At 38.1% G+C, this 25,177-nt stretch overlaps 1 pseudogene; it reads right to left on the reverse strand.

Annotated features, from left to right (window-relative positions):
* Positions 1 to 3,401: 3,401 nt before the first annotated feature.
* LOC119522388 lies at positions 3,402 to 24,850 on the reverse strand (annotated as a pseudogene).
* Positions 24,851 to 25,177: the final 327 nt, after the last annotated feature.

Consider the following 25,177-nt stretch of genomic DNA (forward strand, 5'->3'; position numbering starts at 1 on the left):
ATCCTTTGAAGTGTTTTCATCAAGAAAAGAAGCTGAATTTTTCAAATGCATTTTCTGCATCAATCTAGATTACCATGAGTGTTTTCCCCTTTGATTTATTGATACGGTGTATTACAGTAATTGGTTTTCTTGTGTTGAGCCACCTTAGCACACCTGACAAAAAATCCACTTGGTCATGGTGTATAATGGTTTTAAGGTTCTGATGGATTTGATATGCAAACATTTTGTTGAGGATTCTTGCATCCATATTCATTAAAGTGGTTTGTCTTTAATTCTCTTTTCCTGTAGTATCTTTGTCTGGCTTTGGTATTAGGGTGATGTTGGCTTCATAGAATGAGCTAGGTAGCTTTCTCTCCTCTTCAAATTTTGAAGAGTTTGAGTAGGGTTGGTACTAATTCTTTCTTGAATGCTTTGTAGAATTCACATGTGAAGCCATCTGGCCCTTGAATTTCTTTTTGGGAGGTATTTGATGACTGTTTCATTCTGTTTACTTGTGATTGGTTTGTTGAGGTCTTCAATTTCTGATCAAGTCAGTTTGGGCTGTTCCTGCTTTTCTAGGATGTTGTCCATTTCTTCTAAGTTGTCTAGTTTATTAGCATATAGTAACTCATTGTATCACTTCATTATCTCTTTTATTTCTGCAGGGTCAGTAGTTATGTTCCCCCTCCCATTTTTGATTTTTTTTATTTGCATCCTCTCTTTGTTTTCTTTGTCAGGCTATCTCAGTGTCCATCTAAGGTTTGTTGATTTTCTCAAAGACGAATATTTTGGTTTTATTGATTCTTTCTATTGTTTTCATGTTCTCAATTTCATTTATCTCTGCTCTAATTTCTGTTATTTCTTTCCTTCTGTTCAGTTTGGGGTTAATCTGCTATTATTTCTCTAGTTCCTCCAGGTGAGCATTGAATTCATTGATTTTTGCTTTCCTTCTTTTTTGAATATAGGCATTTAGGGCAATAAATTTCCCTCTCTGCTTTGCCTTTGCTGCATACCATGAGTTTTGATATGTTGTGTTTTCATTTTCACTGACCTTGGGATGCTTACTGATTTCTCTTGTAATTTCTTCCTTGACCCACTGATTATATGACTGTGTTGTTTACCCTCCATATATTTGTGAATTTTCCAGCCTTCTACCTGTTATTGGTTTCCAACATTATTCCAATATGTTCCAAGAAAATGTTCTGTGTAATTTAAAACTTCTTAAATTTATTGAGGCTTGTCTTGTGACCTAACATGTCGTTTGTCATGGAGAATGATCCATAAGCACTTGAGAATACTCTGTACTGCTGTTGTCAGGTGCAATATTCCATAAATATCTGTTAAGTCTTGTTCATGTATCTTACTATTCATGATTTCTGTTTCTTTATTGGTTCTCTGTCTAGATTTTCCAACCACTGATGAGACTAGTGTATTGAAATCTCCAACTGTGAATGTAGAGATATCTACTTGTTCCTTCAGTGTTTTCAGTGTTTTCCTCATGTATTTTGGGGCACTCTGGCTCAGGGCATAAATATTTATGATTGCTATCTCTTCTTGATGAATTGTTCCTTTTATTAATCAATAGTGCCCTTATTTGTCTCTTTTAATTGTTTTACTTTTGAAGTCTAATTTGTCTGATATTAGTATGGATACCCCAGTCTTTTCTGGTTGTTGTTTGCATGAAATAACTTTAACCAACATTTCACTTTCAACCTGTTTTTTGCCTAGGTCAAAAGTGAGTCTCTTATCAGCAGCATATTGATGGGTCCTGCTTTGTAATCCATCCTGCCAGTCTATGTCTTTTTATTGGTTAGTTTGTTCCATTACTATGTAATGTTATTATTGTAAAGGCCATATTTTCTTCTACTGTTTTGTCTTTTTGATTTTATATGACATGTTTTATTTTTTCTATCTTTTTACTCTAACTGATAATCTTTATTTCTGCACTGTTCTCTTCTTCAATCCTGTCTCTTCTGTCTTTTTCCATCTGCCAATAGTACTCCCTTTAGTGTTTCTTGTAGAGCAGGTCTCTTGTTTGCAGTCTCAGGGATTTTTTGTCTGAAACTATTTTAAACTCTCCCTCATATTTTTTTTGAATGTAATATCTAAGCAATTTTTATTAAACTTCAATATAATATACACAAAAAATTAAAAGTTCTAAAAATTTCTATAACAAGCCAATAAATTGCTACAGCTTTGGGAGTTAATGCTGAACTATGAAACAGTGTTTTTCAAGAATTGTGGAAAAGTTTGACTGTGACAGAAATAACTGGCAGAATGCTCCTGTTCTTGAACTTACATAAGAAACTTAAACTCTCAATAGCAAGAGATTACAGCAAAATATAGCTAAGGATATTTTAAAACATGCAGCCTCAGGAGAACCAGTTACAATGTGGAAAACATTCTCAACTCCAGTTTGCCAATGGAGAAAATTAGTGGATTCAGGGAGAGCCAAGAGTTAGATGAATAATCATAGTTGATAATGTTGACACAAATGTTACAGTAAGAAGCTGAGGTAGGATGGAGAAAATGTTGCAGTAAGTGCTGTAGTGGAAGTATGTTCTAGTCTATTAGAATACACCAATAAAGGTTGAGAGGTTAATAAGATCAGAAGACAGTACACTGAGATAAATGGAATGAGAAGGATTAGATGATTCAGGAAATATACTTCACTATGACAAACAAATTAGCAGATGAGAAAATGTAAGATGGTGAAAAGATATGGGAAAATAGTTCAGGATAAAGAAAGATTTTATCACAATATCAGGGAATTTCACTGACACAGAAGAGGATTCCTATGTAGATACAAATGTGGAGATGAACTAGGATGGGTATGAGAGTCTAGAAGAAAAGGTTTACATAACAGTGACCAAATCTCTTGATCCCTCCAGACACACTAATCCTTTCAGCTTCTTAAAAGCAACAGTTTCAGAAATTTTTCCCACTCAAAGCTCCAAATTTACACAATACCACCTCTAATGAGACAGAAGGACACCAACCTAAATTGAAATGCCCATATGTCTGCACTTACCACCACTCCTCTGGCTTGAGGATGTTTTGATTTGTAAAAGGACTGTAGAAATATGACAAATAAAATAGAAATTATGTCACAATAGGATTTTATCATACATCTGTTTAATTATATTATGACCATGAATGCAATAAATGCCTCAATAACTTCATTCAAATAAAAAATGATGATATAATGATGGTTTAAAACTGGTTCAATCACAGTTTTACAAGCTTATTATCAAGAGTGAAAATAACACTATTAAGATAGTTAAAAAGGTAACACATCATAGTGCTTAATGTTTCTGTAAGGCTTACAAGATGTTGGTAAGGCTTACATCTGAATTTGATGTGAAATTATTAGTTCCATTTAAACAGTTTCTTTTTTCTCAGACATATTGTATTCAATGGTACTATGAGTCTGGAAGAGATCAGCTATGGGTACCACTTCTTGTTTTCAGCTGTGATTGTGCAATATCAGCAAGTGCACTTTGTATCTTTTCCAGAAGCATAACCCCTTGATAAACCACATCTTCCAGACATGTAGCAGCTTCATGGTTTTCTTCTTCTAGCTTATACACTGTAAAGCAGCTGTAGATTCTTCACTGGGTAAGGAATCTATCAAAACATCAATATTTTTCGCTGCTCATGCAATCAGTGCTGCAAAAAGCTGGGCATACTCTTTTGTAGGATTAGCTGGCTGATCTTTGTTAATTGCTGTCTGAATATTACTAAAAGAGGCAGGAGGACTACACTGCTGCAACACTCCAATGGCATTACAAAACTGATCTGCAAGCAAATTTACTGCATCCTGCAGCTGTGTGAGCTGATCTGCCTTGTTGCTGGCTCAAGCAAAGGCTCCCCCTCATTTTTGAAGGACATTTTTGATGGATATAGAATTCTTGGTTGGCAGTTTTTCTCTATCAGTATCCTAAATATATCATACCACTGCTTTCTTGCCTCCACGGTTTCTGCTGATAAATCCACACTTAATCTTACTGCACTTCCCTTGAATATGATGGATCACGTTTCTCTTCCTACTTTCAGAATTCTCTTTTTCTTTGACATTTCACAATCTGATTAGTATGTGTCTTGGAGTAGGTCTATTCATATCTGTTCTCTCTGTGGCAAGCTGCATTTCTTGGATCTGTAATTTTAAGTCTTTCATAAGAGTAGGGAAATTTCCACTTATTATTTCCTCTATTATTCTTTCTGCCCATATCTCTTTTCTTCACCTTCTGGGACCCCCATAAAACATATATTCATGTGCTTCATTCTTTTCATTCAATTCCCTGATAACATGCTCAAATTTTTTCCATTCTTTTCCATTTTTTTTTTCTTTTCTGTGTAGGATTTTAGATTTTGAGTCCTCTGGTTCACTAATCCTTTCTTTGACCTATTCAAATCTGTTGTTGAATACCTCCATTGTTTTTTTTTTTTTTTTTGTCTCTTCAATTGTGTCTTTCATTCCCATAAGTTATGCCATTTTTTTAAAGTTTTCAAGTTCTTCTCTAATATTGTGGAGTGTCTTCTTTGTATACTGCATCATTTTTGTCACATTTTCCTATAACTTGCTGATTTGATTTACAAGATTTGTTTGAACATCTTTAATTAGTTGTTTCCACTCCCATATCTCATTTGAAGTGTTAGTTTGTTCCTTTAACTGGCCATATCTCCATGCTTCCTAGTATGAATCATGATTTTTTACTGGTGTCTAGGCATCTGATTTCCTTGGTTAGTTTATTCTGGATGTTGATTTCTCTCTTTAACCTGGGGTTTTTTTGTCAGTTGTCTTCGTTCACACTCTTTTGACAGTGAGTTGAACTTACTCTAGAGCTCTCCATAGCTTCTGTTTAACTGATTAGAAATTTCCAGCTCTTTTTCTTGTCCTGACTATATGGATGATTTTTTAAGGAGGGTCTCCCCAGACAGAATCAACCCCAATCAGTTTTTCCCAGACAGTACAGTCCCAAGACCCAAGAAGAGGATGTAATCAGTATAAGATTACCTGGGGATGAGATCCAACAGGGTGTCAGTCTTTCCTATGAAGCCTCTTGATTTTGTGATTTTCCTATCCTGCCCAGCATGTGGCACTTGTCAGCCTGCAACTTCCAACCAGCATAAAGTGGTACAATGCCTTTAAGTCTCTGAAAGAGTGTCCCAAACAGTGGCATGGTTGAAGCAGAGGCTGAGGCAGAAGGTGGGCTTAAATGGCTTCTGCTTTCCAGTGCCTGGGGTCTGAATTCTCTGAGTGTGAACCACCACTTGTGCTGAGTCCTGCGCCCCCTCCCATTTTGGGGGGAATATGCACCCATGAGGGAATTATTTCTTTCATCTGACTGGTTGATTTGTCTCTCATACACACCTTAACTCCCCCCTTTCCTGGGGCATTGCTGACAACTGAAACTGCCTGCCATTTTCTTTAATGAGCTGCTAAAAAGTAAAAAAAAAAAAAAAAAAATCATTTTCAGAGCTGGTCTCCAGCCCCCTGCTTTGATAATCAAGAGCTGGCCCTATGTTCCCCTTTTCTCAGGGCACAACACTTTTACAGTATTTTGAGCTCAGTCAACTCTAAAAGCCCATGGTTTTTTTTGTTTTGTTTTGTTTTGTTTTGTTTTTTAACAGTTCACCTCTTTTCTGTCAGGGAGAATTCCCTGGGTTTCTTTTGAACTTGCTTTGTATATTCATCTGTGCTCATAGCTTGTATTCACAAGTCTGAATTTGTTAATCAAATCCTCAGTTGGAGCTTGGTTGAGCTTTCCTTCCCTTGCTCCTACTATATTGCTTCTTTTTCCCATTTGGCAGTGACTACAAAACAGCCTGTTGTGCCAGTGGGGGAGGTACGCCAGCCTCCACAGCTTGGAACACTTTTCTTAAATGTCTGTGTTGTGATTTCAGCCCTTCCACCTGTTCCAGCTGGTGTATCACATCACAGAAGTCTCCCAGTTTTTCCATGCATTTCCTGGCTACTTACTAGATTCCCTAGAGAACAAACTAATTACCAAACTTCCCTATGCCACCACCTTGCCCTGCCTCTTCTATTGTTTTTAATGGTATTATCAATCAGAATTGTTTTCATTTACTTTTAGAATTTTCCTAGATAGTGCTTCTATATTCCTAAGGTATTTGGGTCTATAGTTTTCTTTCCTTTGATGTCTTTTTTCTGGCTTTTGTATCAGGATAATGTTGGACTCATAGAATGTGTTAGTAAGTATTCACTTCTCTTCTATTTTTTTGTAAGAATTTTGGAAGGATTGGTGTTAATTCTTCTTTAAATGTTTGATAGAATTCACCAGTCTGCCATTTGGTCCTGAGACTATATTTGTTGGGACATTTTTGATTACTGATTCAATCTCCTTACATGTTATAGGTCTATTCAGATTATGTATTCCTTCATTCAATTTTGGTAATTTGTTTCTAAAAATTTGTCCATTTCAATTAGTTTTGAAATTTTGGGTGCACAATTATTCATAATAGTCCCTTAAAATATTTGTATTTCTATAAGTACTGTACCAATGTCTCCACATTTATTTCTGATTTAATAATTTTATTATTTTTTTCTTGGTCACTCTAGCTGAAGTTTTGTCAGTTTTGTTGATCTTTTCAAAGAACCATTTTTTTATTTCATTGAATCTTTCTATTGTTTTTCTGTTATCTACTTGGTCTCTTTCCATTTGGATCTTTGATATTTCCTTCCTTCTGATATCTTTGGGCTTAGTTTGGTCTTTTTCCAGTCCTTTATGCTGTCAAGACAGTTAAGGATTTGGGATCTTTCTTCTTTTTTTATGGCAAGCATTTATAGATATAAATTTCTTTCTCAGTTCTGTTGTGGCTCCATACCATAGGTTTTGTAGCTTGTGTATTCATATTAATTCATCAAAAAGTATTTTCTAATTTCCCTTTTAATTTATTCTTTGACCCATTTGTTGTTTAAAAGTGCATTAATTTCCATATAGGTGATTTCCCAGTTTTCTTTTTGATATTGATGTCTGGTTTAATTCCAATGAGGTTATAAATGGTAGTTTGTATGATTTCAATCTTTTTACATTTATTAAAACAAATAATATATTCCTATTTTTGTGGTTTGTTTTGTGAGATAACATAGCTTCTAACCTGGAGAATATTCCATTTGAACTTCAGAAGAGTTTGTATTCTTCTGTTTTTTTTTTGCTGTTGTTGTTGTTGGAGTGTTCCCTATATCTGTAAAGCCTAGGTGGTTTACAGAGTTGTTCATGTTCTCTATTTCTTTAATGATCTTCTGTATATTCATACTCATATTCATTATTGAGTGTGAAGAATTGTAGTCTCCAACTATATTTGCAGGACTGTCCATTTCTCTCCAGTTATGTCAGCTTTTGCTTCAGATATTTGGGGATCTTGTTAGATGTATATGTGTGTACAATTTTTGTATCTTCTTGTATTATCAATATATGATGTCCTTCTTTGTCACTTGTAAACATTTTTTGCATAAAGCCGATTATGGAAAGAATTTAGTCCACTAGCCAGGGAAGTTAGTAAATAGGCAGGAACTATCTGAAACAACTGTTTATGGGGCTTAAGAGACCAGATGCACATCACACACCAGCCAGGAATGAGTGGAAGAATGAGACTGATAAATCATGTGAAGAGATGTGATTAATCAGCCAGGCACCAATTGATATTTTTGATTAATGAATTTGAAGTGCTGTAGAAAAGCTCCAAGCACAGATAAATGTACAACACAACCAAAGAAGAAAGAAACCAGAAGTTCCATTTCAGCCTTGCTTCTAGTAGGGGATGAAGCAAGGCCAATGGAGAGACAGAGGCTTCTGATGGTTTCTAAGCTCAGTTTGCTGAAGGATGTCTCTGCCCCCCAAAAAGGGAAGACAAAGCAGGGCACCAAATCTGGCTCTTGATTGGTGAGCCTGGGGTTCTAGAGTCTAGCTCTGAGAACAGATATATTTCTTAAGCAATCCATTAAAGAAAGCAGCTGTAACTCTGTTTTCAGTCCTGCCTCAGGCAGGGGCAGAAGCAGAGTTAAATGAGAGGCAGAGTAGCTCCTCAGGTGTCAGAGACAGGTCACTGAAGGCAGCATTACCCCAAGCAAAGGGGAGGCAGGGCCCCACCACAAATGTTGGCTGTCATTTAGAGAATTTAGATCCCAGGGGCTAGGATATCAACAACAGTTTCAATCTTCAAAAAGTGGCATCAAGCTTTTGTCTCAACCAAGCAGCAGCATGGGTAGAAGTGGGGTTGCCTGAGAATCCCTGTAACTTTTCTGGCTGTTGGGAACAGGGTGCTGATGAGCAGCTCCTCATCATTAAAAGGGAGAGGCAAGGCCCAGAACAGGTGGTGGCTGTTATTTAGAGAATTCAGGTCACAGGGGTTCAGTAAACCGAAGCAATTTCAAATGGCTTTCTCTAAGACCCCATCTCAACCATGACCCCAAAAGGGGTGGGGTTGGCTGCTAATTAAAGGCACAGTACAACCTTAGGTCTGTAGGGAGCAGCAGGGTGAAAAGCACTATCTTTAGGCAAGACAAGAAAATCAAAGAATCATGAGGCTTCACAGGAAAGACTGGCATCCTGCTGAGTCTCATCCCAGGGAACCTTGAAACTGATCTATACCACCTTTATGAGTCCTGTCTTGTCTGGGAAAAATTGACTAGGGTGGGTCCTCTCTGGGGAGGCCCTCTTCCCAGAATCAGACCTCCAGGTAAAAGTTGATAAGATAATGAATGGAATCTTAAAAATATACAGAAGCAAATAAAAAACAAACAAAACATATCAACATTCCTTGAGGAGGAAGAGGGAAGAGAAAAGTTTTCCTGGGGGAGCAAAACAACTGCACAAATAGGGCAATCTAAAAAATCATTCGATATATACAAGGCAAGCATCAGATAAATAAGCTGAAAAAATTCTAATCAGTTAAACACAAGCTAGGCTAGAGGTCTAGAATAAGTTGAACAAAGTGTCAAGAAGGGTGAAAGCCAATCAAAAAGATAACCCTAGACTAGAAAGGGACAAGAAACTGAGAATAAGGTAATCAAGAAAATCAGATGCCTATATACTAGCAATACATCAAAAATCATAGTAAGATATATAAAGATATTGTGATGGTTGGGTTCATGTGTCAACTTGGCTAGGTGGCACTGGCCTGACGATTGCTGTGAGGATATTTGAGGCTGGTTAATAATCCAACGGGCTGGTTTGTCGGATCATCAGTCAATTGACTGCAGCTGACTGATGACTCATCAAGGGGCGTGCTTCCACAGTGAGAGAATGCAATTGGCTGGATTTGGTCTGGGTGATCAGTTGGAGGCTTATAAGCCGGACGGTTAGAGAACCTTCACTTCTTTCTTCAGCTGCTCAGTGAAGCATTTCCTGGGGAGCTTGTTGAAGTTGCCAGTTCGTTTCCTGAGGACTTCGTCAAAGTTGTTGGTTCGTTTCCTGAGGAGTTCGTCAAAGTTGCCGGTTCATTTCCTGAGGAGTTCATCAAAGTTGTCGGTTCGTTTCCCGAGGAGTTCATCGGACCTCTTCCTTGGAGTTGACAGCTTGTTGACGGCTCTGCAGAATTTGGACTCGTGCGCTCCCGCAGTTGCGTGAGTCACTTTTACAATTTGATAATCAGAGACATCTCTCATTGATTCTGTTTCCAAGGAGAACCCTAACTAATACAACTTGGTACCGAGAGTGGTTCTTGAGAAATGGAATCTTAAAATGGGCTTTTACAATTTGTTTTCTACTCTGATTAGATTCAGAGGCACTAATGACTCTATTTCCAATAATCAAGAGGGTACTAACAGTCCATGGCAGGAGTTGGCAAAGGAAATACACAAAATAGCACCATTTGATTCTCCTAATTGTGCTCTAGTACGAAGCGAGGCTCTGGGTGACAGTGTTTTCGACACGTTCACAGAGTTTTGCAGTATTAAGAGGTATAATGATGTTGGCTGGCTGCTCTTAGATACTTTGGATACAGTTGTAAGAGAAAGGGATGAGCTAAAGGCTTCAAATTCAAAACTTGAATGCTGTATGACAGATGTAAAGGGTTCCATCTGTGCCCTGAAAGAAAATCTTATTTCCTGTGCCCGCAGACTGGAGGTTTCTGAAAATCAGACGCAGTCTCTTATTGTGCGAGTAGCACATTTACAGCGTAAACTAAAATCTCAACCTCTCAGGGTGTCTGCTGTTAAAGTAAAGGCATTGATTGGAAAAGAATGGGATCCAGAAACTTGGGATGGGGACATATGGATTGATAATAATGACAGTGAGGACATTGGAACCCTGGATTCTGCTGGGTCATTGTTAGATTTACCTGTAGAGGGCTGTTCTGGGGAAACAGCTTCTCTGCCTCCAGTCTGCCCTAAGGAGCCTGCCACCCAACCCACACCTAAGGAGATTAACCCTTCAATGCCTGCTAATCTTGTAATCACCTCCCCTGAGGAAGCAGCCCTCACTCTTTTGTCTGGAGAGATTAATCCTGTTTTAAGAGATGAAAATGCAACGTTGTTCTGTAAATGACTCTCAGACTTTGAAATCTAATGGAGTTTGTCCTGTGGGTTTTAGGAACTGTTTTGCTCCTGTTAACCCTGTTTTCCTTACTCTTTCTCCTTATGGCAATGGAAATGTTTATCCTATGAATGTCTGTCCTTTGTATATTGGGAGCACATAACTTGTTCTAAGTTCACAGATCCACAGATAAGGAAAGATTGTGCCTTGGGACTGACCACGCCTAAATTGATTTTGATGGGATTTTGTACTTGACTGTTGTTACTGAGATGATGTAAGTTTCTGTGATGATGTTGTGGAATGAATGTATTTTGCATTTGGAAAGATGATGTCATTTTGGGGTCCAGGGGGTGGAATGTGCCAGTTTGAATGTATTGTGTCCCCCAAATGCCATTATATTTGTAGTTTTGTGTGGCAGGCGTTTTGGTGCTGGCTGGATTTGCTTGGAATGTGCCCCACCCAGCTGTGGGAGATGATTCTGATGAGATGTTCCCATGGAGGCATGGCCCCACCCATTCAGGGTGGGCCTTGATCAGTGGAGCTATATAAATGAGCTGACTCAAAGAGTGGGAACGGAGTGCAGCTGGGAGTGATGTTTTGAAGAGGAGCAAGCTTGCTAGAGAGGAACGTCCTGGAAGAAAGCCGTTTTGAGGCCGGAGCTTTGGAGCAGACGCTAGCTGCCTTCCCAGCTAACAGAGGTTTTCCGGACGCCATTGGCCATCCTCTGGTGAAGGTACCCGATTGCTGAGGTGTTACTTTGGATGCTTTGTGGCCTTAAGACTGTAACTGTGTAGTGAAATAAACCCCCGTTTTATAAAAGCCTATCCATCTCTGGTGTTTTGCACTCTGCAGCATTAGCAAACTATACAGATTTTGGTGCCAGGAGTGGGGTGTTATCTGACATGAGCTGGGTGTTATCTGACCCACCAAGCCATAAAGTTCGGCGTGCACAGCAGCACTCCATCATAAAATGGAAATGGTATATACGAGATAGAGCTCGAGCAGGTCCTGAAGGTACAAGTAAGTTACATGAGGAAGTGGCCCAAATGCCCATGGCCCCCACTCCTTCCACCTTACCTTCTCTTTCCCAGCCCACAGCTATGGCATCTTGGGGAGTTCCTTACAGTCAGTTGACTGAGGAAGAGAAGACTCGGGCCTGGTTTACAGATGGTTCTGCATGATATGCAGGCACCACCCGAAAGTGGACAGCTGCAGCACTGCGGCCCCTTTCTGGGATATCCCTGAAGGACAGTGGTGAGGGGGAATCCTCCCAGTGGGCAGAACTTCGAGCAGTACACCTGGTTGTTCACTTTGCTTGGAAGGAGAACTGGCCAGAGGTGCGTCTGTATACTGATTCCTGGGCTGTTGCTAATGGTTTGGCTGGATGGTCAGGGACTTGGAAGGAACATGGTTGGAAGATTGGTGACAAAGAAGTCTGGGGAAGGGATATGTGCATAGACCTTTCTGAGTGGGCAAACAACATGAAGATATTTGTGTCCCATGTGAATGCTCACCAGAGGGTGACTTCAGCAGAAGAAGGTTTTAATAACCAAGTGGATAAAATGACCCATTTGGTGGATACCAATCAGCCTCTTTCCCAGCAACTCCTGTCATTGCCCAATGGGCTCATGAATAAAGTGGTCATGGTGGTAGGGATGGAGGTTATGCATGGGCTCAGCAACATGGACTTCCACTCACCAAGGCTGACCTGGCCACAGCCACTGCTGAGTGTCCAATTTGCCAGCAGCAGAGACCCACACTCAGTCCCCGATATGGCACCATTCCTCGGGGTGATCAGCCTGCTACCTGGTGGCAGGTTGATTACATCGGACCACTTCCATCATGGAAAGGGCAGCGATTTGTTCTTACTGGAATAGACACATACTCCGGATATGGGTTTGCCTTCCCTGCACGACATGCTTCTGCCAAAACTACGATACGTGGACTTACAGAATGCCTCATCCACCGTCATGGTATTCCACACAGCATTGCTTCGGACCAAGAAACCCACTTCACAGAAAATGAAGTGAGGGGATGGGCACATGCTCATGGAATTCTGTGGTCTTACCATGTTCCCCATCATCCAGAAGCAGCTGGGTTGATAGAATGGTGGAATGGCCTATTGAAGACTCAATTACGGCGCCAACTAGGTGGCAATACCTTGCAGGGTTGGGGCAGTGTTCTCCAGGAGGCTGTGTATGCTCTGAATCAGCGTCCACTCTATGGTGCTGTTTCTCCCATAGCCAGAATTCAGGGGTCCAGGAATCAAGGGGTGGAAACAGGAGTAGCACCACTCACTATCACTCCTAGTGATCCACTAGGGAAATTTTTGCTTCCTGTCCCTGCAAGTTTAAGCTCTGCTAGTCTACAAGTCTTGGTTCCAAAAGGAGGAGTGCTTCCACCAGGAAACACAACAATAATCCCATTGAACTGGAAGTTAAGACTGCCACCTGGCCACTTTGGGCTTCTTTTGCCACTTTGGGCTTCTTATGCCAGCTGAAGTGCTTGCTGAGGTTAAAGGGAACATGGAATGGGTAGTGGAAGAAGGTCGTGATAAATATGAACTACGGCCATGTGACCAGTTACAGAAATGAGTACTATGATGACATGAATATTTCCTCCTCATTATGTTATGATTATGTTTGTATTTGTCTGTAAAGAAAATATTTTTGCTTTCTTCTCTGTCTTATCCCCTTATCATAAGGCATAAGCTGTAACGTTCATTTTGAAGGTATGGTTTTAGGTGATGTGTACAACTGCCAAGTTGACAAGGGGTGGACTGTGATGGTTGGGTTCATGTGTCAACTTGTCTAGGTGGCACTGGCCTGACGATTGCTGTGAGGATATTTGAGGCTGGTTAATAATCCAGTGGGCTGGTTTGTCGCATCATCAGTCAATTGACTGCAGCTGACTGATGACTCATCAAGGGGCGTGCTTCCACAGTGAGAGAATGCAATTGGCTGGATTTGGTCCAGGTGATCAGTTGGAGGCTTATAAGCCGGACGGTTAGAGAACCTTCACTTCTTTCTTCAGCTGCTCAGTGAAGCATTTCCTGGGGAGCTTGTTGAAGTTGCCAGTTCATTTCCTGAGGAGTTCGTCAAAGTTGTCGGTTCATTTCCTGAAGAGTTCATCAAAGTTGTCGGTTCGTTTCCTGAGGAGTTCATCAAAGTTGTCAGTTCATTTCCTGAGGAGTTCATCGGACATCTTCCTTGGAGTTGACAGCTTGTTGACGGCTCTGCAGAATTTGGACTCGTGCGCTCCCGCAGTTGCGTGAGTCACTTTTACAATTTGATAATCAGAGACATCTCTCATTGATTCTGTTTCCAAGGAGAACCCTAACTAATACAGATATGTACCAGAAGGAACAATTTAAAATTTCAGATGAGACACATGAGTTGAAACAACAAATTAAGGATGTTCAAACAAATCTTCTAAATCAATTCAATGAGATGGAGGAAAATATGGCAAAAGAGATGAAGGATATAAAGTAGACACTGGGTGAGCATAAAGTAGAATTCAGAAACATGCAAAAATTATAACAGAACTTATGGGAATGAAAGGCACAACAGAAGAGATAAAATTGCAATGGAGCTACAAAACAGCAGTTTTGAAGAGGCAGAAGAAAGGATCAGTAAACTAGAGGATAAGACATCTGAAAACTTACACACAATAGAACAGATAGGAAAAGAGTGGAAAAATTTGAGCAGGGTCTCAGGGAATTGAATGACAGCAGGAAATTCATGAATATATGTATCATTGGTATCCCAGGAAGAGAAGACAGGGGAAAGGGGGCAGAAGGAATAATTGAGGAATTTGTCCCCAATTCTCCCAACTCTTATGAAAGACATCAAGTTGCTGGTCCAAGAAATACAATGTACCCCAAACAGAATATATCTGAATAGACCTACTCTGAGACAGTAAATAACCATGTTGTCAAATGCCAAAGCAAAGAGAGAATTCTTAAAGCAGCAAAAGAAAATTAATCCATCATATACACTGGAATTTCAATAAGACTATGTTTGGCTTTCTCAACATAAACCATGGTGGTATGAAGCCTGTGGTACAATATATTTAGAATACTGAAGGAGATAAACTGTTAACCAAGAATACTATATCCAGCAAAACAGCCCTTAGAAATATGAGAGTGTGTGAAAGATATTAGCAGACTCAACATAATCTGAGATTTTGTTAACTAGTGACCTGGTCTACAAGAAATACTTAAGGGTGTAATGCAGGATAAGAAAAGACAAGAGAGAGAGGCTTGGGAGATAGAATAGAAATGAAGAATATCAGCAAGGGTAACTAAAATGGTAAAGGAGAGTAAAAATAAGATATGGCATATAAAATCCAAACAAAATGGTCGAAGAAAATACTGCCTTTACAGTAATAACATTGAATGTCAATGGATTAAACTCCCCATTCAAAAGACATAGACTGGCAGAATGGATAAAAAACCTGGATCCATCTAAATGCTGTCTACAAGAGACTCATTTTAGACCAAGGACACAAATTGGTTTATAGTGAAAGTTTGGAATAAGATATTCTGTGTAAACAACAACCAGAAAAATAGCAGGGGTAGCTATAACAATATCAGATAAAATAGTCTTTAAATGTAAAGTGGTTAAAAGAACAAAAAGGACACTATGTATTAATAAAAAAGGGAATCCATCAAGAAGAAACAACACTCATAAATATTTATGCACTTAGCTTATTGCCTTAAACTACATGAGCCAAACACTGGCAACACTGAAGGGAGAAATAGACATCTCTAAAATAATAGTTGGAGACTTCAGTACACCACTCTCATCAATAGATATAATATCCAGACATGAGATCAATAAGGAAACAAAGATCTTGAAAATATGATAAATGAGCTACATTTAACAGACATTTACAGAACATTACACCCCACAACAGCAGGATACATGTTATTCTCAAGTGCTCATGGATCATTCTCCAAAATTGTCCATATGTTGGGTCGCAAAGGAAGTTGCAATAAATTTAAAAAAAATTGAAATTGTGCAAAACAACTTTCTATGATCATAATGGAATGAAGTTTGAAATCAGTAACAGATGGAGACTGGAAAATTCACAAATGTATGGAAGCTAAACAACACAGTGAGTCAAGGAAGAAATTACGGGATAAATCAGTAAACATCTTGAAGCTAATGAAAATGAGAACACAGCATATCAAAACTTATGGGAAGCAGTGAAGGCAGTGCTGAGAGGGAAATTTATTGTCCTAAATACCTATACTAAAAATGAAGAAAGAGCTAAAATCAATGACTTAACAGCACACCTGAAGAATATAGAAAAATAGCAGCAAACTAACCCTAAAGTGAACAGAAAAAAATAACAAAGATTAGAGCAGAAGTAAATGAAATTGAGAAAAACAGTAGAAGGAATCAATAAAACCAGAAGTTGTTTCTTTGAGAAAATCAATACAATTGATGGATGCTTAGCTAGACTGACAAAGAAAAAAGAGAGAGGATGCATATAAATAAAATCTGAAAAAAGAATGGGGCATTACTAGTGACCCCACAGAAGTAAAACTGATTATAAGCGCATACTATGGGCACTGTATGCCAACAAACAAGACAACTTAGATGAAATGGACAACTTCCTAGAAACACATGAACCACCAACACTGATTCAAGAAGAAGTAGAAGACCTCAACAAAACAATAAAAAATAAAGAGAATCAGTCATCAAAAACCTTCCAAGAAAGAACAGTCCAGATGGTTTCACATATGAATTCTACCAAAACAGTCCAAGATATGAAGAGGAGGAAATGCTACCTAAACTCAATCTATGAAGCCAGCATCATCTTAATGCCAAAACCAAAAATGATACTACAGGAACAGAAAATTGCAGGGCAATCTTTTTAATGAATATAGATGCGAAATCCTCAACAAAATACTTGCAATTCAAATCCAGCAGCACATTAAAAGAATTATACGCTATGACTAAGTGGGTTTTATCCAAGGTATGCAGGGGTGGTTCAGCAGAAGAAAATCAATTAATGTATTACACCACATTAACAAATCAAAGGGGAACAATCACATGATCATCTTGGTTGATGTGGAAAAGTCATTTGACAAATTCCAAAATCTGTTCTTGATAAAAATAATTTACAACAGATGTAGGTGGCCTACGGGTACATCTATGGATGAATGGAGGAGTGAACTGTGGTGTATACATACAATGGAATATTGAGCAGCTGCAAGAAGACTGAAGTCATGAGGCTTTCAACTAGGTGAATGAGCCTTGAGGACATTATGTTGAGTGAAAAAAAGCTGAAAAGGAAGGACCCAATATTTTAATGCCTCACTAATATAAACCAACTATAATGAACAAATGCTGAGAATTGACTTTGAGACCATAGTTTATCTGGGGATAGAACAGGGGCAAAGATTGGGCAATTGGTGATTACAGAGTACAGAATATTCAATAAGGCTTATTTTAAGGGTTTCCAGATTGTAAGCTCTTACAGCAGTCACACCTATTGCTGAGTTTTAGCTGTTATTTCCAAAATCTGTAATGTTGTGTTCTTTGAATAAAACCTGGTAGTTTTTGGAAATTTGGATATCTCTGTGACACCTGAGACACCAAGTTAGAGTTCTGCATCTCTGTAAGACAGCATTACTCCATTTCAGTGGCTGTTAAACTGAGAAAGAGATCAGACTACAATTACAGATATGAATGATACAGACTTGGTTAGGACTAAGGTAAATACAGGGTAAAGGATGATTCTGATTGTATTTTGAAACTCCAACTTCTGTGTGAGACCAAAGGAAAAGAGGTTTGTTTGGTAAAAAAATATATATTTTCTGTAGCACACTATCTAATCTAACCTGTTGTGTCACTTTATTTAAACAATGTAATTACAAGGAACCTAGAATAGGGAATGAGTTCTTATGCTGTACAGACTAATGTAACATCACAATAAATCCCAGAATATTTGGGGCAGAAAATAAAAAAAAATATTTTCAAAGTCCCCTTGAGGGACTGGGGGAAAATGCAGAATTATTAAACTTCCTCACCTGGAGAATTCCTGATATTCTCTTAAGCAGTGGGGGCTCTCAGTTCAATAAGCCAAGCTCTCAATCTGGAGGCTTGCTCTTACAAAACTTATTTCTCCAATGGCAGAGCTAAGCCTACTTGTAACTATGCCTGAGTCACTCCCAGAGAACCTTTTCTGTTGCTCACATGTGGCCTCTATCTCTAAGCCAACTCTGCAAATTAACTTACCACACAAACACCCCCCCCATATGGGACATGACCATCAGGATTTGAAGCCTCCCTGGCAACATGGGACATGACTCCCAGGGATGAATCTGGCCCTGTCATTGTGGGATTGAGAATATCTTCTTGACCAATAGAGGAAAAGAAATGTAACAAAATAAGGTTTCAGTGGCTAAGAGATTTCAAATAGAGTCAAGAGGTTATTATGGATGTTATTTTTATGCATTATACAGATACTCCTTTTTAGTTTCTTGTGTATTAGAATATCTAAAGGGAAATGACTGAGAATGTTGAACTGTAATGCAGTAGTCTTGATTCTCAGTGATGATTGTATAACTATATAGCTTGTATCATGTGACCATGTGATAGTGGGAACCCTGTGACTGACACTCCCTTTATCCAGTGTATGGGCAGATGGGTAATAAAATAAAGAAAATACATATAAATAATAGGGGGGATAAGGGGCAAGGGATGTTTTGGGTGTTCTTTTTATTTTTATTTTTTATTTTTATTATTGTGGGGGGAGTAATGAGGATGTTCTAAGACTGTGGTGAAGAATGCACAACTATGTGATGACACTGTGAGCCAGTGATTGTACACTTCAGATGGATTATATGCTGCTTGAATATATATCAATAAAATTGAATTTTAAAAAAGAAAAAAAGGTAGTCTACTCAATGGGAGAAAATATTCAGAAACCACATATCTGATAAGGGTTTAATATCCAGAATATATAAAGAAATCCCACAACTTATCACAAAATGACAAACACCCCAATTTAGAAATGGGCAAAAGACATGGATAGATACTTATCCAAACAGGAAGTTAAAATGGCTAAAAAGCATATGGAAATATGCTCAACTTCACTAGCTATTAGGGAAATGCAAATCAAAACTATAATGGTATACCACTTCACACCTAGTAGAATGGCTATTATGAAAAAAAAAAAAAACAGAAAACTACAAGTGCAGGAGAGGATATGAAGAAAGAGGCATACTTATTCACTGTTGGTGGGAATGTTGAGTGGTGCATTCACTGTGGAAAGCAGTTTGGCAGTTTCTCAGGAAGCTAAGTATAGAATTGCCATATGATCTGGCCATCCTGTTATTACGTATATACTCAGAAGAACTGAAAGCAGGGACATGAGTAGACATTTGCACACTGATGTTTTAGTGGCATTTTTTGTGATTGCCAATAGAAGGAACACCCCAAATGTCCATCAACTGATGAGTGGGTAACAAACTCTGGCATATACATATGATGGGATATTATGCAGCTATAATAAGGAATGAAGTGATGATGAATGCAACAATGTGGAAGAACCTTGAGGACATTATGTTAAGCAAAATAAGCCAGAAACAAAAGGGCAAATACTGTATGGTCTCACTAATATGAACTAACTACAATGGGCAAATTTTGATAATTAGAGAGCATACACACTCCCTTTATCCAGTGTATGGACAGACAAGTAGAAAAATGGGAGCAAACAGTAAATGAATAATAGGGGAGATTGGGTATGGGATATTTTGGGCATTCTTTGTTACTTGTATTTTTATTATTTTTATTTTGTAATTTTAAATTTTTTTTTTTGGAGTAAGGAAAATGTTCAAAAATTGATTTTGGTGATGAATGCACAACTATATGATGGTGCTGTGAACAACTGATTGTATACTGTGGATGATTATAGGGTATATTAATATATCTCAATAAAACATAATTTAAAAATTAGAGAGCATAAGTTATCAGGAGACAGAAAGGGGATAGAGATTGGGCAATCAATGCTAATGATTACAGAATGTTTAATAAGGTTGATTGTAAAGGTTCAGAATTGGGTAGCACAATACTGTGTGATGGTAACACAATATTTTAAGTATAATTAGCAAAGATGAGTGTGAGTATGGTTGAAAGAGGAAGACTGGTGTTGTTTGTCACCAGAAGGAAAGCTAGAAGATAAAAACCGGGACTGTATTAATTAGCAAAATCTAAAGTGGATGATGATGGTGGTTAATTGTACAAATGAAGGAACACTTTTGCATGAACTAGAACAAATGTATGTCACTTGCACACTTTCAGTAATGAGGTGATTTATGGGAAAAATACAATTAATGCAAACTAAGGTCTATGGTATATAGTAACATTGTAATATTCTATCATTAATTGTGACAAATGCACCATACAATCTAAATGTCAATAATAGGGAGATATAAGAGAGGTCTATGGGATTCTTTTTTTAAGATAATGGGAATGTTCTCATATTGTGGTAGTGAATGCATAACAAAGTGATTATACAAGGAGTCATTGATTGTGCACTTAGGATGAATTGTATGGTGTGTGAATAAAACTACTTAAAAATAAAAATAAAAAAAATAAATTAAATAAAAACCTATTTTTCTGGCATTAGTGTAGCTGTCCCTGCTCTCCTTTGGTTATTTTTTGCATAATATGTCTTTTTTCCATTCTTTCACTTTCAAAGTATTTATTTCTTTGGGTCATGGTTTTATCCATCTGTCAATCTCTGCCTATTAGTTGGACAGGTTCCTCCATTATAATTAAATACCAATAAGGAGTTAGGCAATTTTGCTCTTTTTTCTATATGTTTTACAAAATTTTGTTCCTCAATTCCTCTATTATTGCCTTCTTTTATCATTATGTTTTTGCCAGTGCACCATTTTGATTTTCTTCCCATATATTTTTATGTGTATATTTTTATTTTCCCTTAGTTGGTATTCCATGGATTACAGTTAATACCTTAACTTCATAACAATCAATACCAACTGTGTTTCAATAATATACAAAAGCTCTACTCCCATTATGCTTTTATCACAAATTACACCTTTATACATTGTGTGCCCATTAGCATAGCTTTATAATTATTGTTTTATGCATTTTTCTTTTAAATCCTATGTGACAAAATAAAGAGAAGTGGAGGAGCTAAGATGGCAGCATAGAGAGGAGTGGAAGCTAGTTAGCCCCCCTGGGACAATTCATAAATGACAGAAAAATTAGTAAATAACCTGGAATAACTATGGGGAGACAAATGTGACTGTCTACTCATCATACACCCACCTGAATTGGGAGGAATGCCCAAGATCACAGCATAAAATCTGTTAAGTAAAAACTGTGGATTCAAGCAGACAACCCCTCACTCATGGAAGCCTCCTGGTGCTAGAGAACAGCACTCTCTGAACAAGTGAATATACCTCAGCTGATGTCCAACTGGAGTTTGAGTGTCAATTGCTCAATACAGACAGAAAATCCTCAACAAGCAGACAGAGGCTTTTGGTGATGACTGACCTTGGGAGAGTCAGGAGACATATCTGTCTCAAGAAGGGGAGCCCAAAGGATTGGGTGCTATCCCTGTCTGATGGGTGACTCTGGGGTCTTTCTGTCCCTTTGTCTCTCTCTCAACCTGGGCAGCTCAGTGGAAAAAGCCTCAGCAATTTTCAGCTTGCAGTGCTTTGCAGCAGAGAAAGCCTCAGCCACTTTAAACTTGCAGCACTCTGACCCAGACAAGGGCAGAGATAGCAGAGTCAGAGAACCAAAGAATCTATTTATATGCAAATGAACTCTTTGTAGGGGGCTTAGCTTCCTTACAGGAAAGACAGGGGCACAGCTCTACTACCTGCCTTACATTCAGAACCAGACCCCAGAGCCTGGGGGAGGACAGCCATGAGCCACACCCCCTTACACCAGCCTGGAGTGACAGGCTGACAGGCACCACCTGCTGGGCAGAAAAGCACAGGGTGTGTCAATCCTCTAAGACACGCCATCAGGGAAACTGAATACTGAATATTTCCACCTTCTGTGACCTGAGCTTGTTCTGATCTGGGAAAACCTTATTGGGGTGGCCTAGGAGGTCAGATGCCTAGACAACAGAAAACTACAACCTACACTAAGAAAAATGATGTTATGGCCCAGTCAAAGGAACAAACTTATACTTCAACTGAGATACAGGAAATTTAAAAACTAATGCTAAATCAATTCAAAAAGTTTAGAGAAGATATGGCAAAAGAGATGAAGGCTATAAAGAAAACACTGAGCATACATAAGGCAGAAATAAAAAGCTCAAAAAACAACTGGCAGAATCTATGGAAATGAAAGGCACAATGCAAGAGATGAAAGACACAATGGAAACATAAAACAGCAGATCTCAAGAGGTGGAAGAAAACACTCAGGAACTGGAAAACAAAAAACCTGAAAGCCTACACACAAAAGAACAGATAGAGAAAAGAATGGAAAAATATGAGCAATATATCCAGGAAATTAAGGACAAAACAGAATACAAGAATGTATGTACCATTGGTGTCACAGAAGGAGAAGAGAAGGGAAAAGGGGCAGAAGCAATAATAGAGGAAATAATCAAGGAAAATTTCCCATCTGTTATGAAACACATAAAATTACAGATCCAAGAAGTGCAGCATACTCCAAACAGAATACATCTGAATAGGCCTACACCAAGACACTTAATAATCAGATTATCAAACTTCAAAGACAAAGAGAATCCTGAAAGCAGCAAGAGAAAAGCAATCCATCACATTCAATGGAAGCTGAATAAGACTATGTTTGGATTTCTCAGCAGAAACCATGGAGGCAAGAAGGAAGTGGTGTGATACATTTAAGACAGTGAAAGAGAAAAACCACAAACCAAGAATCCTATATCCAGCAAAACTGTCCCTCAAATATGAGGGAGAGTTCAAAATATTCTCTGACAGACAGATAATGAGAGACTGTGAACAAGACACCTGCCCTGCAGGAAATACTAAAGAGACCACTACAGAGTGATAGGAGAAGACAGGAGTGAGAGGTTTGGAACACAATTTTGGGTGATGGTAGCACAGCAATGTAAGTACACTGAACAAAGATAACTATGAATATGGTTGAAAGAGGAAAGTTAGGAGCATGTGGGACACCAGAAGGAAAGAGGAAAGATAAAGACTGGAACTGTGTAACTCAGCGAAACCTAGAATGTTCAACAATGTTGATGAAATGTACAAATATGTTTTTTGATGAGGGAGAACAAATGAATATCAACTTTGCAAGGTGTTAAAAATAGGGAGGCACTGGGGGAAAATACAATCAACATAATCTAGAGACTTTAATTAACAGAATCATTGTATTATGCTTCCTTTAATGTAACAAAGACAGCATACCAAGGTGAATGCACATAAGAGGGGGGCATAGGGGAGGGGTGTGAGACACTTGGCATTGGTGGTGTTGTCTGACTCTTTATTCTACTTTATTCATGGGTTTCTTTCCTCTTTCTTTTTTCTTTTTCTTTGGCTTCTCTACCTTCTTTGCCTCTTCCTTCTGCTTTTTGGAAGTAATGTAGATGTCCTTATATAGATAGTGGTGAGGGTGATGAACACATAAATATGTGACTATACAGGGAGCCATTGATTGTTTGCTTAGAATGGAATATATGGCATGTGAACAAAACCACCTTAAAAATTGGGTTGCTGATGAAGCCTTGAGGGCAATATACTGAGTGAAATAAGCCAGCCACATAAGGACAAATATTGCAAGGCCTTGCTGATAGGAACTAATTATATTATGTAACCTCATAGACATGAAATATAGGTTACCAAGATATAGAACAAGGCTAAATAATGGGGAGTGGTTGCTTAGTATGAGCAGAATGTTCAACTAGGATGACCTTAAATGTTTAGAAATGAACAGAGGTGATGGTAGTACGCTGTGTGAGAACAACAGTGCTGAATGGTGTGTGAATGTGGTGGAAAGTGGAACCTCAGAGTCATGTATGTCACCAGAAGGAAACTTGGAGGTTAAAAGATGGGAATGTATAAAACTGAATCCTGTGGTGGGCAATGTCCATGATTAAGTGTACAAATAGTAGAAATATCTTTCATGAACCAGAACAAATGTATGACACTACAAATAGAAGTTAATAATAGAGGGACATATAGGGAGAAAATATATGCCTATTTCAAGCTATATACTACAGTTAGTAGTATTTCAACATTCTTTCATAAACAGTAACAAATGTACTGTACCAATACTGTGAGTCAACAATGGAGGGGGATGGTTAGGGATATGGGGAGATTTGAGTTTCCTTTTCTTTTTTCTTTTCTCTTCTTTGTCTTTATTTCTTGTCTGAAGTAATGAAAATGTTCTAAAAATTGAACAAAATTAATTGTGGTGATGGATGTACAGCTGTATGAGGGCACTGGGGGCAATTGATTGTACACTGTGGATCTTTGGATAATTGTAATGTATGTGGGCAATCTCAATAAAATTAAAAAAAAAATAAAAAAAAGGAAAAAATAAAAAATAAATAAAGAGGAGCAAAAAACCAAGTATGCAATTCTCCTGACTTTTATATTTACCTACAATGCTACCTTTACCAGTGGTCTTTATGTCTTCATATCATGTGATTTACTGTCCAGTGTCCTTTCATTCAGCTTGGAGGACTCCCTTTAGCATTTCATGCAGAGCCAGTCTACTGTGATGAAATCCCTCGGCTTTTATTTATTTGGCAGTGCCTTAATTTCTCCTCTATTTTTGAAGGATAGTTTTTCCAGATGTAGAATTCTAGTTTAATAGGTTTTTGTTTGTTTGTTTCAGTACTTTAAACATGTCATCCTACTGCCTCTTGCCTCAAAAATTTAGGGAGATATCAGCTTTTAATCATATTAAGGATCCCTTGTGCAAGACAAATTGCTTCTCTTGATGCTTTTAAGATCTCCTCCTTGTCTTTGCATTTCCACAATTTTACTCTAACATATTTCAGTGTGGATCTTTTTTATTTTATCCTGCTTGGAATTAGTTGAGCTTCTTGGATATGTAGAGTTTTGTCATTCATCAAATTGGGAAGGTTTTTGTCTCTATTTCCTCAAATTTTCCTTCTGCCACTTTCTCTCTCCTCTCCTTCTGGGTCTCTGATTATTCATGCATTAGTATGCTTGGTGATGTCCCATAGTCCTCTTATGTTCTGTTCAAGTTTTTCACTCTTTTGTTTTTCTATTCATCAGACTGTAAAATCTCAATTAACCTACCTTCACGTTCACAAATTATTTCTTCTTTCTGCTCAAATCTGTTGTTAAGCACCTTAACTGAAGCCTTCATTTCAATTTCTATCTCTTTATTGATATTCTCTATTTGTTCAGGCATAATTCTCCTGGTTTCTTTTAGTTCTTTGTCCTTGGTTTCCTTTATCCCTTAGCATATTGAAGACAGTTGATTTAAAGTCTCTGTTTAGAATGTCCAAAATCTGAGCTTCCTCAGGGACAGTTTCTGTTCATTTCTTTTTCCTGTAAATGACCCATATTGTCTTGCTTCTTTGTGTGTCTTGCCATTTTGTGTTGAAAAGTGGGCATTTTGACTATTATAACATGGCGATCTTCAAATCAGATTCCCACCCCTCATAAGAGATTGTTGCTGCTGTTAGTTGTGGGTGGTAGTTTTTTTCTTGTTTAGTGAGTTTTATAAATTATTTTT

This window comes from Choloepus didactylus, chromosome X, assembly GCF_015220235.1.
Source record: "Choloepus didactylus isolate mChoDid1 chromosome X, mChoDid1.pri, whole genome shotgun sequence".
NCBI classification, from domain to species: Eukaryota; Metazoa; Chordata; class Mammalia; order Pilosa; family Megalonychidae; genus Choloepus; species Choloepus didactylus.